This window comes from Tachysurus vachellii, chromosome 16 (assembly GCF_030014155.1).
Source record: "Tachysurus vachellii isolate PV-2020 chromosome 16, HZAU_Pvac_v1, whole genome shotgun sequence".
Classification (NCBI taxonomy): Eukaryota; Metazoa; Chordata; class Actinopteri; order Siluriformes; family Bagridae; genus Tachysurus; species Tachysurus vachellii.
The window spans coordinates 2,156,877-2,173,993 of record NC_083475.1 but is presented as its reverse complement, the minus strand read 5'-3'; the positions used below and the strand labels follow the sequence as shown (position 1 = coordinate 2,173,993).

The following is a 17,117-nucleotide window of genomic DNA, read 5'->3' as shown; positions in this document are numbered from 1 at the left end:
GTAAATCTAAACACAAACACTGAACGTTAATAACCTGCAAAAATACAATGTAAATATACTGTTCATATAGTGAACCATATACTGTGAAATATCCTCAACTGAAGCAATACAAAATAAACTAATACATCTTAATGTAATTAACACTACTGATTCATAAACACTTTTATTTATGTAAATTTACAAGATCAACCATTTATTCACAAAGAGTTCTTCAGAGCGGCTCAGAAAGAAGTGAAAAACTAAAAATGGCATTTCACCTAATCTGTTAAGGCTTCTGTAATGATTTCACCATTGAAGCACATGAGAAAGCAACAAATTGTGCTGCTGAGCTGAGGAGCATGTGGTCTGTTCTTTTTTAGCTTTTCTTTTTTAAATTGTTTTCTATCCATACAGATCTGATAATAATTGATGGTAAATATTACGCTGTCTTTTAGATTCCTAAATATAGAGTGGTTAATAAATACAAATAAGAAAAAAGATCAACAAATCTGTACCAGAAGAGACAGATAAAGAAGAGTCCTTCTCTAATCTGGCAGAAATCAGATGGATCCTTGGTGCATCTGACGGGGAAAAAGAGTCACACTAGTGCAGGAAGATCAGTCTCTGAATAAATAGCTCGTTTGTCTGATCTGCTGGTCTGGGCATCAGACAGTGACGCTATTTCATCTTCAGCAAACATTCTGATGAACTCAGGAGTTTCTGGAGCAGCCTCTGGACGTCTCACATCATGGTAGAGCTGAGGGAAGATCAGACATACGACAATTCATTTAAAACACAAATCAGTCAATAATCTAACCAGCGTTCAGGATTCTGGTGTGATCACTGATTAACACGACAGTCAGTGACTTTAAACGTTTAATATCTGTGAGATCTCCTCAGATAAGGTCACACTTTATCATCATATCACTTAATAATTTATTCATTATTTAATGAAGCTAGATAGGCTACATTCAATAAATCCAATCTTGGCTTAAACAGCACTCAGTGATATAAAAATGTTGTTTAGACTGACATAATAAAGAATGTGCAAACACCAAATCTTCACCAATCACCTCAACATGCACAGATTTGACATCACACCAACACAAGATGTGTAAGATCTCTCATGGACTTTTGAAAACTCGAAAATTTAACAGCTCAGCTATAGCGTGCTTTTTACCTTTGAGCATTTCCATTTGCTCTTGATCATGTGTCATTTCAGCAAGTTCTTAAAGTTTTATTTATTGTCTACACCGTTGTCTAATCTCTGCCTTTACCAAAAGTCCCACCAGTGCTGCAGGATTGAAATGAGATTTTAAAATCAATCCCAAAATGCTTGACGTCCTCTATAAAATGTTTTATCACATAATGGATTCATATTAAAACACCAGAAGGTCCTTTTTGGTTTTACAGAGCTTAAGGTTCTCCCACACTGTACCATACCATGATCTGAGATGCCTACTAGAGTAACTGTGCAGTATCGAAGAGTGTTGATGATTTAAACCATAAAATCTGTCCAGCCTTGCCAAAGAAAGCATGTTATTATAGCAATGAACTAGGGCTGTAGCTATCGAATATTTTTGTAATCGAGTATTCTACCGAAAATTTCATTGATTAATCGGATAAAATGTATTTTTGCTTAATTAAAGAGCAATATTAAATATACAAGAGAAAATAAGACGCTTCTCTTAAAATGAACAATTGGTTTCCTTTTTGAGAAAAATCAAGCCTCGCGTTAGTTCAGGCAGGCCACGTCATCAAGCATGCATCAGCTGATAATCAGCTGTTCATGACGCGCACCAATCCGGTTACGACATCCATATTATCCGACGCTTAAAATTCCAATTCATTGAGCTGCTTTCTTTCCTCCCCGGTCCAAAGACATGCATGGTAGGTTGATTGGCATCTCTGGAAAATTGTCCGTAGTGTGTGATTGTGTGAGTGAATGAGTGTGTGTGTGCCCCGCGATGGGTTGGCACTCCGTCCAGGGTGTATCCTGCCTTGATGCCCGATGACGCCTGAGATAGGCACAGGCTCCCCGTGACCCGAGGTAGTTCGGATAAGCGGTAGAAAATGAATGAATGAATGAATGAATGAATGAGCTGCTTTCTCGCGCATCGCTGCTGCCGCGATTTAAACTCCCTCCTCCAACCTCGACTCCACCGAGCCGCAACCCGTTGTTCGTGTACCAGTTTATGTTATAAATCTTCATCATGTATTCGTTTTTTTTCTTCTCTATCCCTCTCTCTCTATTCATTTATTTATTTTTGAAAACATGTAAGTGAGCATATTTAATACTATGCATGATTAATGATTCTGCTGTTATACTGGGGGGTCTATTCTATTTTCTAGTTGCTGCTCTCCCCGCTCTGTTCATGCATGCGCACGGACGGGTGCATGGATTTTTGCCCAGAACAGAACCAACACTAACTGTATGCATATCATCTAATAAATCCTCATTTGACAAAATGGTCCTGAATGAAATGAACTTTTATTTTTTAAATGCATAGTATGTAATGCATACAACAATATTTTCTATCAAAAATAAACATTTAGATATTACCCATTGTTTCTCTGTCTGTACTCATACTTGTGAACAATGACAAAGTTGACTGAGAAGAATTAAGTACATTTAAGTGCCAAACATTCTGGGCTTTAAATGAACCCTTTTCTGAGAGGCAAAAACAAAAAAATAAATTATTTTCAAATTACTTTTTTAAAGTATCAAAACTGAGGCATACATTAAAATAAATAATAATAATAATAATAATAATAATAATAATAATAATAATAATAATAATAATAATCAATAATAAAAGCTGCAAGCAGCATTTCCCGGGTTCAAGCGTTTAAGGCCTTTATGGAGTTTAAGGCCTTAAAGGATTTTCACATACACAAAGTGACCCGCAAGTTACAGAGGGTGGCACCCGCTCCTAACCTAGTGTCTCTAATACAGAAAAGCTTACCAACGTGTTGCACAATATATGTCATGTGAAGTACTCACATGTCCAGTTTTCCATAAAATAAACAAAGTCATATCCATAAAGCCAAGAAACACAAGCATCCAGATGCAGAACGAGTGACCCGCAAGTCACATACACAAAGTGACCCTCAAGTCACATACACAAAGTGACCCTCAAGTCACATACACAAAATGACCGGCAAGTCACATACACAAAGTGACCCGCAAGTCACGTACACAAAGTGACCCGCAAGTCACATACACAAAATAACTAAGAAATTGGGATACATGAACAGTCTGACATACTAAAACCGAATGAACAACAATAGAGCCCTCTAATTGAAGCTGAATGTGCTTGGAGGAGAGCACTAACTCAGGGCTCAGAGATTCTAGAATCAGAAGAATCTCTGATTCTAGAACTGTGTTCGGACTGTGATGTCACACAGGATAATGAAGATTGACAGGAGATGTCCAATGGTAGGGATCTGAAAAGATAGATAGTGGAGCAAAGAGAGAGAGAGAGAGAGAAAACAAGAACAAACAATCGCTGCGGTTTTTGAACTGTGACCTCAGTTTGACCTCTTTCACATGTATCCCAGGTTTGGTGTTGATAGCTCATTTAGTTCTTGAGTTATTGACATTTTAGTAAAACTGGCTCCTCACAGTCCAAACATTTTGGGGCCCCTTAAAGACCCTGAATCAAAATTTCAACTTTTTTTCGAAGATTATTGACATTGAGACTCCAGAGAATATTACTGCTCTGGATTGGTCTCGACCAAAAAAAAAAATGCACTATAGCGAAAAAATTTAATGGCGGAGATGAAATCGGAGATATACGTTTTTTAAGTCATGAGCCAAGGATTCCAATGATATAAAGCACTTGAGATTTGGACATAGGGGTTTTAGGGGTTTAGGGGTTATGGGGACAAACACGTTTTGGGGCGCTGAAGTGCCCTAAATTGTCCGATTCCGCTAAGATTTTGGCCCTGAGTAACTGTGACCAGTACTACCATCTGACCAAGTTTGAGCTCTCTAGGCCTTACGGTTTGGGCTGCACGACCTTTTCTAGGGCGGAATAATAATAATAATAATAATAATAATAATAATAATAATAATAATAATAATAATAATAATAAAAATCCTAACAAAAACAATAGGTTTCCAGCGCTTCGTGCTTGAACCCTAATAATAATAATAAAAATCCTAACAAAAACAATAGGTTTCCAGCGCTTCGCGCTTGAACCCTAATAATGATAATAATAATAATAATAATAATAATAATAATAATAATAATAATAATAATAAAAATCCTAACAAAAACAATAGGTTTACAGCGCTTCGTGCTTGAACCCTAATAATAATAATAATAATTAAAGCTGCAAGCAGCATTTCCCGGGTTCAAGCGTTTAAGGCCTTTGGATTGACATGACAATATATGTCATGTCATGCTACATATGTCATGCTACAGAGGGTGCCACAACATATGTCATGTGAAGTACTCACCCGTCCAGTTTTCCCTAAAATAAACAAAGTCATATCCATTAGAGATGAGCCGGATACTTGGCTGAAACGAGTATCCGGTACGGATAAAGCACTTCTGCCGAGTACGAGTATTATACGAGTAATACGAGTCAATATGTGTGCTCGGATTGTATGAAAATCATCATTGGCTAGCTGATTGTGTCAGCGTTCAGTGATAGGCTAATCACAGCGCCCCTCCCCTACAGTGATAGGCTAGTCACAGCGCCCCTCCCCTACAGTGATAGGCTAGTCACAGCGCCCCTCCCCTACAGTTATAGGCTAGTCACAGCGCCCCTCCCATACAGTGATAGGCTAGTCACAGCGCCCCTCCCCTACACACATACAGATGTATTGTGCTGCTGTGTCTTGCTCTGCTCACTCACAGTCACACACAGAACAGCTCTCTGTCTCTCCCTCAGTCACTCGGGTTCGCGGGTCTTTTCCGTTAACGTTTAGGGTTTCTTCAGCTTTTTACTTTGGGTTGTAACGTTAATAATACGTACTTACTAACCAGTAGAGTTCTGGTAAACTTGGGTTCGTTCAGACGTGGTGCTTGCTTGGTAGAATGCGACTCGCATTGCGTCTCTGCCTGTCGGAGATTTTTTTTCTTTTTTAAACCTTCAGCTGTCTCTAACCAGTAACCAGACACTGTGTGTCTGACACGTTTTTGCTGTATTTCATAAAAACATAAAGGTAGTAAGCTAGTGTTATAAATATTACAAATTAATTATTACCTGTTAAAGCCCCGCCCATTTAAAGACAAGCCCCACCCACTCCGAGTCAGAATCAGAATCAGAATCTTTGCCTTACGAGTCAGAACAAAATTGGGTTTTTGGACTGTTGGTGGCGCTAGAGGGCTTTTTTTTAAAAAATGGCTGTTTTTAGTGATTTTTCCGTTATAGCACCACCAAGTGGCCAATCGCTGCGGTTTTTGAACTGTGACCTCAGTTTGACCTCTTTCACACCTGTCACGGGTTTGGTGTTGATAGCTCATTTAGGATGTTGTTACAGCCCACTAGCTTCCCTACAGATAAACAACACTCCTCTACACTGACACTCGAGTCTATTCTAACAGCATGGCGTGGGGTGAGAAACGCCAGGCTCTCAGTATCTGGGCCAGCCATAGCTTCTCGGTGCAAAGCTGTTTAACCCGGAGCTAATGCTCACAAAACAACACTCACACTAACCTTATAACCGGGAGAAGAAAGACGACTATATGCTCAATGCTCCGCCCCATCGTTCACGCATGCGCAGAGAGATGGGGGAGAGAGGGAGAGAGGGAGGAGAGACACACACACTACATACACACACGCACATTAATAAATGGAAATTAAATAAATACTTTCTTTTTGGTTAAAATGTGGTCAGTGATCCTGGTGAAAAAGGTTTTTTGTTGGGTGGTGGGGGTTTGCTGGGGGGGTGGAAATGTCACTCTTGCCTGTCTTCAAAACGTGAGAGAGAGAGAGAGAGAGAGAGAGGAAGGGAGGAGAGAGAGAGAGAGAGAGAGAGAGAGAGAGAGAGAGAGAGAGGAAGGGGGGAGGGGAAGGGGGGAGACAGACAGAGAGAGACAGAGAGAGAGAGGGAGAAGGAGAGAGAGAGAGGGAGAACATGTGAGTGTACGTATTTCAAATCGAAGCCAGAAAAACGCAAGAACTAAGTCCTTAAACCAGCCCCTTTATCAGCCATCTTAATGAGAGAATAGACTAATATTAGAATAAACACAATCACACACGTTAGTAAAAATACAGAAAATTTTTACATTTAAAGCTCTGACCATATTTCACTGGACAGCTGCACACAAGTAACATACATTTTATATATTTTATTTCAAACCTGTTCTGTTGTAAGTTATTTATCTTCTTTTATGTTTTAAGTATGTAAATAATCCTCACATAACCCTCACTTGTACGTTTGCGCTACACTGACACCTTATTATTTCTCACTGATTTATTTCATCTTTTTTGCTTTGGAAATATTGCATCCTAACCATCATGCCAGTAAAGCAATAAGAAACTGTAAAATAGCTACAGTATAAGTATAAATGTGCAAAGTCTAAATCGTAATACAAAAAAAAATGTGAATTAATTACCATAAAGTGGACTGTGGTTCTTCATGATCAACAACATGCTGGTCTGCTCCAACAGAAACGTTTATACGTTTAAACGTTCTCCCGTTTATAATATTATAATATAATATAATATAATATAATATAATATAATATAATATAATATAATATAATATAATCCATCCCTCCATCCATCTTCTACCGCTTATCCAGGGCCGGGTCGCGGGGGGCAGCAGTCTGAGCAGGGACACCCAGACTTCCCTCTCCCCAGACACTTCCTCCAGCTCCTCCGGTGGAATACCGAGGCGTTCCCAGGCGTCCAGGAGGCATCCGGAACAGATGCCCAAGCCACCTCAGCTGACTCCTCTCGATGTGGAGGAGCAGCGGCTCTACTCTGAGCTCCTCCCGAGTGACCGAGCTCCTCACCTCTAAGGGAGCACTCAGCCACCCTGCGGAGGAAACTCATTTCGGCCGCCTGTATCCGGAATCTTGTCCTTTCAATCATGACCCAAAGCTCTTCCTTTACCACAACAGACCGGTATATCGACCGCATCACTGCAGAAGATACACCTATCTGCCTGTCGATCTCCCGCTCCATCCTTCCCTCACTCGTGAACAAGACCCCAAGATACTTAAACTCCTCCACTTGAGGCAGGAGCTTTCCACCAACCTGAAGGGGGCAAGCCACCCTTTTCCGGCTGAGAACCATGGCCTCGGACTTGGAGGTGCTGATTCTCATCCCCGCCGCTTCACACTCGACTGCAAACCGTCCCAGTGCACGCTGAAGGTCCTGATTTGAAGAAGCCAACAGGACAACATCATCTGCAAAAAGCAGAGACGAAATCCCGTGGTCCCCAAACCGGACTCCCTCCGGCCCCTGACTGCGCCTAGAAATCCTGTCCATATAAATAATGAACAGGACCGGTGACAAAGGGCAGCCTTGCCGGAGTCCAACATGCACCAGGAACAAGTCTGACTTACTGCCGGCAATGCGAACCAAACTCCTGCTCCGGTCATATAGGGACCGGACAGCCCTTAGCAGAGGGCCCCGGACCCCATGCTCCCAGAGCACCCCCCACAGATCACCACGAGGGACACAGTCGAATGCCTTCTCCAGATCCACAAAGCACATGTGGACTGGTTGGGCAAACTCCCATGAACCCTCCAGCAACCTGGTGAGGGTATAGAGATGGTCCAGTGTTCCACGACCGGGACGAAACCCGCATTGTTCCTCCTGAATCCGAGGTTTGACTATCGGCCGAATTCTCCTCTCCAGTACCCTGGCATAGACTTTTCCGGGGAGGCTAAGAAGTGTGATCCCCTGTAGTTAGAACATACCCTCTGGTCCCCCTTCTTAAACAGAGGGAACACCACCCCCGTCTGCCAGTCCAGAGGCACTGTCCCCAGCCGCCACGCGACATTGCAGAGGCGTGTCAACCAAGAGAGCCTCACAACATCCAGAGACTTGAGGTACTCAGGGTGGATCTCATCCACCCCCGGTGCCTTGCCACTGAGGAGCTTCTCAACTACCTCAGTGACCTCAGCTTGGGGGATCGACGAGTCCACAACTGAGCCCTCGGCCTCTGCTTCCTCAATGGAAGACATGTTGGTGGGGTTGAGGAGAACCTCGAAAGTACTCCTTCCACCATCCGAGGATGTCCCCAGTCGAAGTCAGCAGATTCCCACTCCCACTGTAAACAGTGTGCACAGGGCACTGCTTCCCCCTCCTGAGGCGCCGGACGGTTTGCCAGAATTTGTTTGAGGCCAACCGATAGTCCTTCTCCATGGCCTCACCGAACTCCTCCCAGACCCGAGTTTTTGCCTCTGCAACCACCCGGGCTGAAGCTCGCTTGGCCCTCTGGTACCTATCAGCTGCCTCCGGAGTCCCCCGAGCCAACCAGGCTCGATAGGACTCCTTTTTCAGCTTGATGGCATCCCTTACTTCCGGGGTCCACCACCTGGTTCGGGGATTGCCGCCACGACAGGCACCGGAGACCTTACAGCCACAGCTCCGCGCGTCCGCGTCGACAATAGAGGTGGAGAACATGGTCCACTCAGACTCAATGTCTCCAACCTCCCTCGGGATCTGTTTGAAGCTTTGTCGGAGTTGGGAGTTGAAGATCTCTCTGACTGGAGACTCTGCCAAACATTCCCAGCAGACCCTCACAGTACGTTTGGGTCCGCCAAGTCTGTCCAACTTCCTCCCCGGCCATCGGATCCAACTCAACACCAGGTGGTGATCAGTTGACAGCTCCGCCCCTCTCTTTACCCGAGTGTCCAAGACATACGGCCGGATGTCAGATGAAACAACCACAAAGTCGATCATCGACTTCCGACCTAGGGTGTCCTGATGCCATGTGTACTGATGGACACCCTTATGCTTGAACATGGTGTTCGTTATGGACAAACTGTGACTAGCACAGAAGTCCAATAACAGAACACCACTCGGGTTCAGGTCGGGGGGGCCGTTCCTCCCAATCACGCCCCTCCAGGTGTCACTGTCGCTGCCCACGTGGGCGTTAAAGTCCCCCAGTAGAACGACTGAGTCCCCAGTCGGAGCACTTTCCAGCACCCCTCCCAGAGACGCCAAGAAGGTCGGGTACTCTACACTGCCATTTGGCCCGTAAGCACAAATAACAGTGAGAGACCTCTCCCCGACACGAAGGCGCAGGAAAACGACCCTCTTGTTCACCGGGGTAAACTCCAACATATGGCTGCTGAGCTGGGGGGCTATGAGCAAGCCCACACCAGCCCGCCGCCTCTCACCGCAGGCAACTCCAGAGTAGTAGAGAGCCCAGCCTCTCTTGAGGAGTTGGGTTCCAAAGCCCAAGCTGTGCGTGGAGGCAAGCCCAACTATATCTAGTCGGTATCTCTCAACCTCCCGCACCAGCTCAGGCTCCTTCCCCCCCAGCGAGGTGACATTCCATGTCCCTAGAGCCAGATTCCGTGTCCAGCGATTGGGTCGCCTAGGTTCCCGCCTTCGACTGCCACCCAATCCACATTGCACCAGCCCCTTACGGTTTCTCCTGCAGGTAGTGGGCCCACAGGAGATCGGCCCCACGTCACTCCTTCGGGCTGAGCCCGGCCGGGCCCCGTGGGGTAAGACCCGGCCACCAGGCGCTCACTTGCGAGCCCCAACCCCGGGCCTGGCTCACGGACCTTGCTGTATCTTTCTTCATAAGGGGTATTGAACCGCTCTTTGTCTGGCCCGTCACCCAGGACCTGTTTGTCTTGGGAGACCCTACCAGGGGCAGAAAGCCCCAGACAACATAGCTCCTAGGATCATTCAGGCACGCAAACGTCTCCACCACAATAAGGTGGCGGTTCAAGGAGGGGATATAATATGTTATAATATAATATAATATAATATAATATAATATAATATAATATAATATAATATAATATAATATAATATAATATAAATCATTTCTTCATTCTTGCTAACATCTGTGTTCTAACATTTAACTAGAACAAATGAGAACTTCCACAAGTTCTAACAGGATAATGAGCAGATCTTTACCCATCACATCACTGCTCTTATCCAATCACAGGAGCTTTAAATAACAGACACTACTGTGTCATTTAGATCTTGTTCTACATTTATATTTAAGTGCAGACTTTAAGAACAAACTCAGGTGAATTTTACAGGAATGAGAAGACACAATGTTCATTAACAATCACTCTCATGAACTCATTTGTGACTTTTTGTAGACTGTCTGAATCCCTGTTTTCTGCCTTCACATGAATTTTACATCAACACACTTTACTGAGCACAAAACAGCATTAAAGAAAATTGTTAGAAAAATTCTGATTAAACAGAATAAAGTGACATTTTCTAAAACTGGTTTTATTTCCTAATCTGGTAATCTAATATTTTTGGAACTAATGATAATTAGTTAATTAATTAGATTAACTTTATGATAATGTTCATCATGTAATGTTTAGCATGTGGGGGGATGTGGTAGCCTAGTGGTTATGGTGTTGGACTACTGATCAGGAGATCATGAGTTCAAATACCAGGTCCACCAAGCTGCCACTGCTGGCTCCCTGAGCAAGGCCCTTAATGCTCACTTGTATAAACTGAAATAAAACGTGAGTCACTTTGGATAAGGGAGTCTGCTAAATAATGTAAATGTAAGAGCAGAGTGCAAGCAGACTCCAAGTTTATTAAAGGACACATTCAGTTGTCTCAGGTTTGATCTTAGAGCTGAAGTCAGAACAGCACAGCCTTCTATCTGAGACACCACACTTATACAACCTGTAGACAGACACAATGACACACTCTTCACTGATTGTACACAGGGACCGATCTTTGTAGAGGGTCTGGGCTCATGCCCCCAGAAAGAATTAAATTCTGGTGATTTTGAGAGCATTAAGGGAGAGAAGAGGGTGCAGTGTCAGAGTTCAGAGTGTTTAATACAGAAGAACAAAGAGAAGATCATGCAGTTGAGGCATGACGTTCTCCTCCAACACCGGAAACTGGCCGAGGCGCTCACTGTAAGGACACGCCCACTTTACTAGGATTAGAATGATGGGAATAAATGATCCATGACACAACTGTGTGATTAGTTTCTGGCCCTGTATTGAGTGTGTGTGTGTTTGTGTGTGCAGGCAGGCAGATGAGCAGGTCATCAGGGACGCTTTTCAATCCCATAACTCAGAGTTGGCTGCCTACAGGAACATGTTTGGGAAGGTTAGAACACACACCATAATATAACGAGTCTCACCTACATACAGTCTAATATTTTAATCAGTGTGTTACAGTGTTATCAAGTATATACACACATGTAAGTATACAGACACCAGTTCTCTATGATAAATGTGTGTGTGTGTGTGTGTGTGTGTGTGTGTGTAGGCTGCAGTGCAGGCTCTGGATCAGAACGTCAGTGAGAAAATGAAAAAGCTGAACGTACTGAAACACATGACAAACATACAGCACCACCATCTGGAGGAACTGAACACTCTGAGAACCACCAGACCCGGCCTGCCGTCTGATGGGGTTGCCACGGTAACGGAAACCCATTAAAGTACACACATCATACTCATACACACATATAACGGTAATGTGTTCAGTAACAATGTTCCTTATCCAAAGAATGAAGTAGACTTGGCTTATGTGCAGCCCTAAAAAAAGGCCACTACTTTTGCCCTGCCCCCTATCAATCATCACACCTACTAGTCCCCTCCCTCTACTTACTGATTATCTTTATCTTGTCAATTTCTTTGTTGATGTGTATATTTGGTGTGTGTGTGTGTGTATGTGTGTGTACAGAACCTGCATGTGTTGGAGAACCAGTTAGAGAAAGCAGAGCTGAAATGTCAGGAGGCTGAACACGTCGTAAACAGCTTCCAAGCAATAAAGGAGCACCTGCAGGTAACAGACACACACACACACACACACACACACACACAAACACACAAAGACACACACACACACACACACACATATATGAATACAGACTTACAGTAAGCTGTGTGTGTGAATTAGGAGGAGAGTCTGACATTCCAGTCTCAGTTAGATGAGTTGGAGGGTGAGATTGTTCAAAAGAAACAGCAGCTCGGAGATCTTCAGCTAATGTACACCAGGACATATCAGGCAAAAAGTTCAGCCAAGGTATGTACACACACACACACACACACACACTGCTCGTTTTAGAAATGATGGTGTATGATATGTAATTTAAACAGCTCCTCCTCCTGGTCATAATTTATTGTGTGTGTGTGTGTGTGTGTGTGTGTGTGTGTCAGGCCCAAAGGGTTGCGCTGCACACAGGTGAGTTGAGCAGTGAAGCCCAGTGCTGTGGAACAGGATGAGGAGAGCACAACAGAACCATTTCCAGCTTCAAGGAGGCTTTCAAACGCATCACTGAGGCTACAGGAGACATTAACACACAGGTTACACACACACACACACACACACACACAGAAGTGCCCTGCATATCATCGCTGTCGGGCGGAAACCTTGTATGTCCAAATTTGGTCAATTTCATATTTTTTCACATATCAATGCTATTGGTCAGTCCCCACGTGGGTCTGTTATTTTTACAAGTTATTAACCAATCTAAAGTCTTGAAAATAGCTTGAGCGCAAATCTCATAACTCCATTGGACACTTCAACTGTCCACCTCTTCCTCACTCCGCGGGAGAGCTTCGCGGCATATTTCTCCTCAAGAAGAGTCGCAACGAATTAACACGTCTTCTGAGGTAAATGTCTTCAAAACACTGGGCTCAAAGAAAAAAAAATCTTGGCCCCCGCTAGTTTTTGTGCTCGTCTGAGGACAGGAATTTAGCACAAGACAATCCACTGCAATGCGGACTAAACCCTGTGCACTGCAGATAAGGTACGGCATTTTTTAATTTCCTGAAAAATAACGGTTTACGAGGATTCCGCCTGACAGGGACGATATGGTTCATGATTTTAATTTCTACTGCATCTTTACAGTCACATGACCATGTATCAGACACTAAACTGAACTGGAGAATGTGTGCTTGTATATACATGTGTGTGTGTGTGTGTGTGTGTATAGGCGGTGGTAAACAGGTTTATATCTCAGTGTGACTCTCACACACACACATGGAGAAGATGAAGGACCAGAAAGAGCATGAGATTCAGCAGCTGACAGATGAGAGAGACGCATTATACACTCAGTACCAGGACCTGAAATACTCAGGAGACACCAAACTGACCCAGTAAGAGACTCACACACTCACTCACTCACTCTCATTCACTCACTCACTCACACTCACTCACACACACAAACACACACACATACACACACACAGATGATTTCTCTCATTCTATGTAGAAGAGGATGACAATGAGGATGATGATTGTGAAGATCTTCACTTTGATGTCCCTTAAACAGCAGTCGCAGCTCATCATTGACTCGATGACAAGATGCAGAGCAACCTTCCATAGATTTATGGTGTTACCATAATAAACAAATAAACATAATAAAATATAATTCAAGAATAAAGAATACATAGGGAAATGAATGAATGAATTAATTAATTAAAATACATACAGTAGATAAACAAAGCACACCACCACACAAAAAAAAAAAAAACATTTAAAAATTAAACACCAACTCAATCTTCAACCTTTTTGCCACTTAGCCTTAAACATCCCCGCAGAATCTGTGGCGGTGAGCTGGAGACCTTTATTTTTCTGTGTTTTCCAAATTGCTAACTATGCTGTTCCTATCATTTAATTTAACAAACACACTTTCTGTCTGCTGGAGTATTTATTTTTAAGTCCATCAATGACGGCATGAAGAACCACAGCTCCGGTGTTCCTGCTTATGATCCCAGGTACCTGTGCAGTGAGCCTTACCTTTAGCCACAGTAACACGAACGTGGCGGACGATGGAGTCTCCGATGATCACAGCGTTGCGTTCTGTCTCACGAAGGGTGGCGAAGTGGTTCCGGGTGGGGATCTCGAAAACCGGTGGCGGTGGAGGGGGAGAGGTCCCGGGGCCCGGCTTGCATTTTCCGCTGCTGCCGCACCCAGGTTCCGTGGTTCCCTGCTGCCGGGGTGAACAACACCTGGGCAGGCTGCTTTCTGATTGCGCTGGGCCTGGACAGAGAAATACATGGAGTAGAGGTGGAGGGAGTACAAATTTCATTTACCTGAGACAGGTGAGTAACCGACCGGGAAGCTTCCAGCGTGGCTTTCCGCTCCCGCAGCTGGGCCTGCTTCACCTGTAGGTCATGGATCTGCTTCTCTACAGCCTCCAGCTCCAGTTCCACCAAGTGCAGCTCGAACGTGTCTTCACCTGCACTCAAAGGCAGACACACAAGAGGCATGGTGTTATAGGGCAAGTACAACAGAGATAATTGGTGTGAGAAGGTGTAGAGAACTAGCAGTAACCGGGCTAGCAGGCTAGTGATGCTAGCGGGCTAACCAGCCAGAAGGGATGCTCAGGAAAACAAATAAAATGTTAGCAATATCAAAAGGTATTTTGAGCGAGTATTTTACTCTTAAGATGCTATTCCTATTGCTGGTGTGTTCACCCTTTGTAAAAATTAAGGAGTTAAAGTATAAACTCAAAGATAATTCAAAACTGAATTAAAATACTTAGCCAAGCAAACACATGCAACCGGCACAAAACTCGCGACAAACAATTCAAGCACATATAAACAACATACTATATAATTTTCATATTCAACTCTAAATTTAACTATGGTTTTCTGAAAACACTTACAACCTTACAATTATTTTGCAATTTCTTTAAAAAAATAACTTAATTCGAATAACGTTCTCCTTCCACGCATCCAATGGTTCCGATTCCGGGATTGAGGTGGCTCACTGTGAACCTCTGAATCTTCTCATTCTCTGAGCCAATCGTGTGGTTGAGGTTAAGTTAACAGCCTCCAAGGCACCTGCAGTACCCCTCATCGGGAGTTCCCAGAGCTGATCCTCAGGCGCAGAATCCTTCCGACAATGCCAGCCTGTTGTGGAGGTTTTAAGAAAATAGCACACTTGTAGGCACGGGCAAGAGTAAAACGGTCCACAATTTATTGTGTGTTGCTGCACAACAGGATCCAACGCTCCTCGTGTAGCATGAGAGAAAATAAGTCCTGATAATATGTTACACTGAGTTTTTATAAACATGATTCAAACACAGAATCTGAAGAAAGGAAAACATTATCTACCATTGGCTAGATAAACAACACCTGATTACCTCCTGATCAGGATAACCTTACCCTTACCAAGGTCTGCCTAGAGTTATTTATGAGCCAACTTGTCTCCAGCTCATGGTCAGAATGGACCACTGCCCCTCATATATTTATTAAATAAATCCATATACGCATTAAACTGGAGTGAAAGCATTTTCATTGAAAAAAGGAAAGCAGGCCTACTCTAATTCCTGTGATTAAAGATCACATGTACAGACACAGCCATCATTATGTCCAACAATTTATTCATTCATTCATTCATCTTCTACCGCTTATCCGAACTACTTCGGGTAACGGGGAGCCTGTGCCTATCTCAGGCGTCACCGTGCCCCCCTCCAACAATTTAATTCAAGTTAAAATGACTTTGTGTTGGTGTTGCCTCATGCACTGTTAAACTGCAATTCTGATCTTCAGCTCTCAGATGAGACCAATCACCACCTTGAGTCTATCTATTCTGCTTCTTTATACAAAACCCTGCTTTTGTATTGTGTACACCTTCTATATACTGTAAAAAACATGAAATATGTGTAAAGTTCAATGTAGAATTAAGTGAATATGTAAGTACAGGTCTGTTTGTGTAGCACAGGGCTAAAATGTGTATAACCTGTAACTGAAACAATGAGTAAGAGTTATTGCAGTAAAAATCATTAACAGAGTGACAGTATAGTTATGGCTTTGTAGTTTTATATCCCAGTAACTGTACATAGAGTATATGCTGTATGTAATTATATTATTTGGATTGTAACATATTTTTCCACATCTCAGTCATACATTTCACCCAGAAACCTCAGATTTGTTAAGACCAATCCCCACTGACAACATTCTCCAGTGTTAACACAAACTGAAACACATTTCATCTCAAAAGACACAGTGTGTCTGCTTTTCAGAGAAGATAAACTCTTTATGGAACTAGTCTATTACACAACTACACACCACACAGCAATGTTACTGAGTAACATCACTCAATGCATCTCCTAGCAAGTGAGAACTGGGGTTTATGAATAATGAATTTAATAATGCTTATATGGGTGGGCCAGGCCTCCAAATGGGTCGTTCCAGGTCCCCTGTCACCTCACCACTGCGACACTTTTTTTAGAAATATAGATATTAAGTGTACTCAAGCTGCCAAGGTATTGCTGACTAAGTAATGAGTCAGGTTTTGTAGAACATTTTTCTTTTTTTCTTTATTTTTTGTGCATCATTATTAAGTCCATGTATAGATTTTGGAATGCATAGAGAAAAACATTATCACTCAATGACAAATATATTTATTCTGCATGCTGTGCTGTTCCAGAAAATTAAGTGAAAACAACCTGCACTTCACTTCCTCGAGCGCAATCACTACAGACAAAAAACAGAAGCAGATGTAATCAGACATTTAAGATTTGAAAGTATTTATTTATTCTGCTTTTATAGTGAGCATGAACCATGACAAGATTAAAAACATCTTATATTTTATTATCCATACTTTTTTCAGGTGTGCTTGTATGCAAAGGTATTATTGGCTAAAAGAAAAAATATATAATCAGTTTATACAGACATTTTTCAACAATTGAAAATCAATTGGATTTATTGATATTACCAGTGTGTCAGCCAGGTAAGATCTCTCAGGATTTTGTGTCTGATTCTGAACTGACTTCCTGTTCTAGACACAGAAGAAACCATGTTATTACCCTAAACATAAACAATACTTTAAATATGGCAAACTAACCTTCAAAGTACTTCCTTTTGCAAAGGAACAAATTTGTCCTTGAATAAGGTTTTCCAATTTCTGTTTTATAGTTCTTCAGTGTAAAGGGCATCATGGTCCCAGGAACATTAATGACCTATGAGCCATCTGGGTACAGAAGTACATAGGGTCCTTCCTCCATGTCTTTATTAAGGTCTTTACATTTTTTTCAGCCATAATGA

At 42.8% G+C, this 17,117-nt stretch overlaps 1 pseudogene; it reads left to right on the top strand.

The window, feature by feature from the left end:
* Positions 1-5,538: 5,538 nt before the first annotated feature.
* On the top strand, positions 5,539-13,221 carry LOC132859431 (outer dynein arm-docking complex subunit 3-like; annotated as a pseudogene).
* Positions 13,222-17,117: the final 3,896 nt, after the last annotated feature.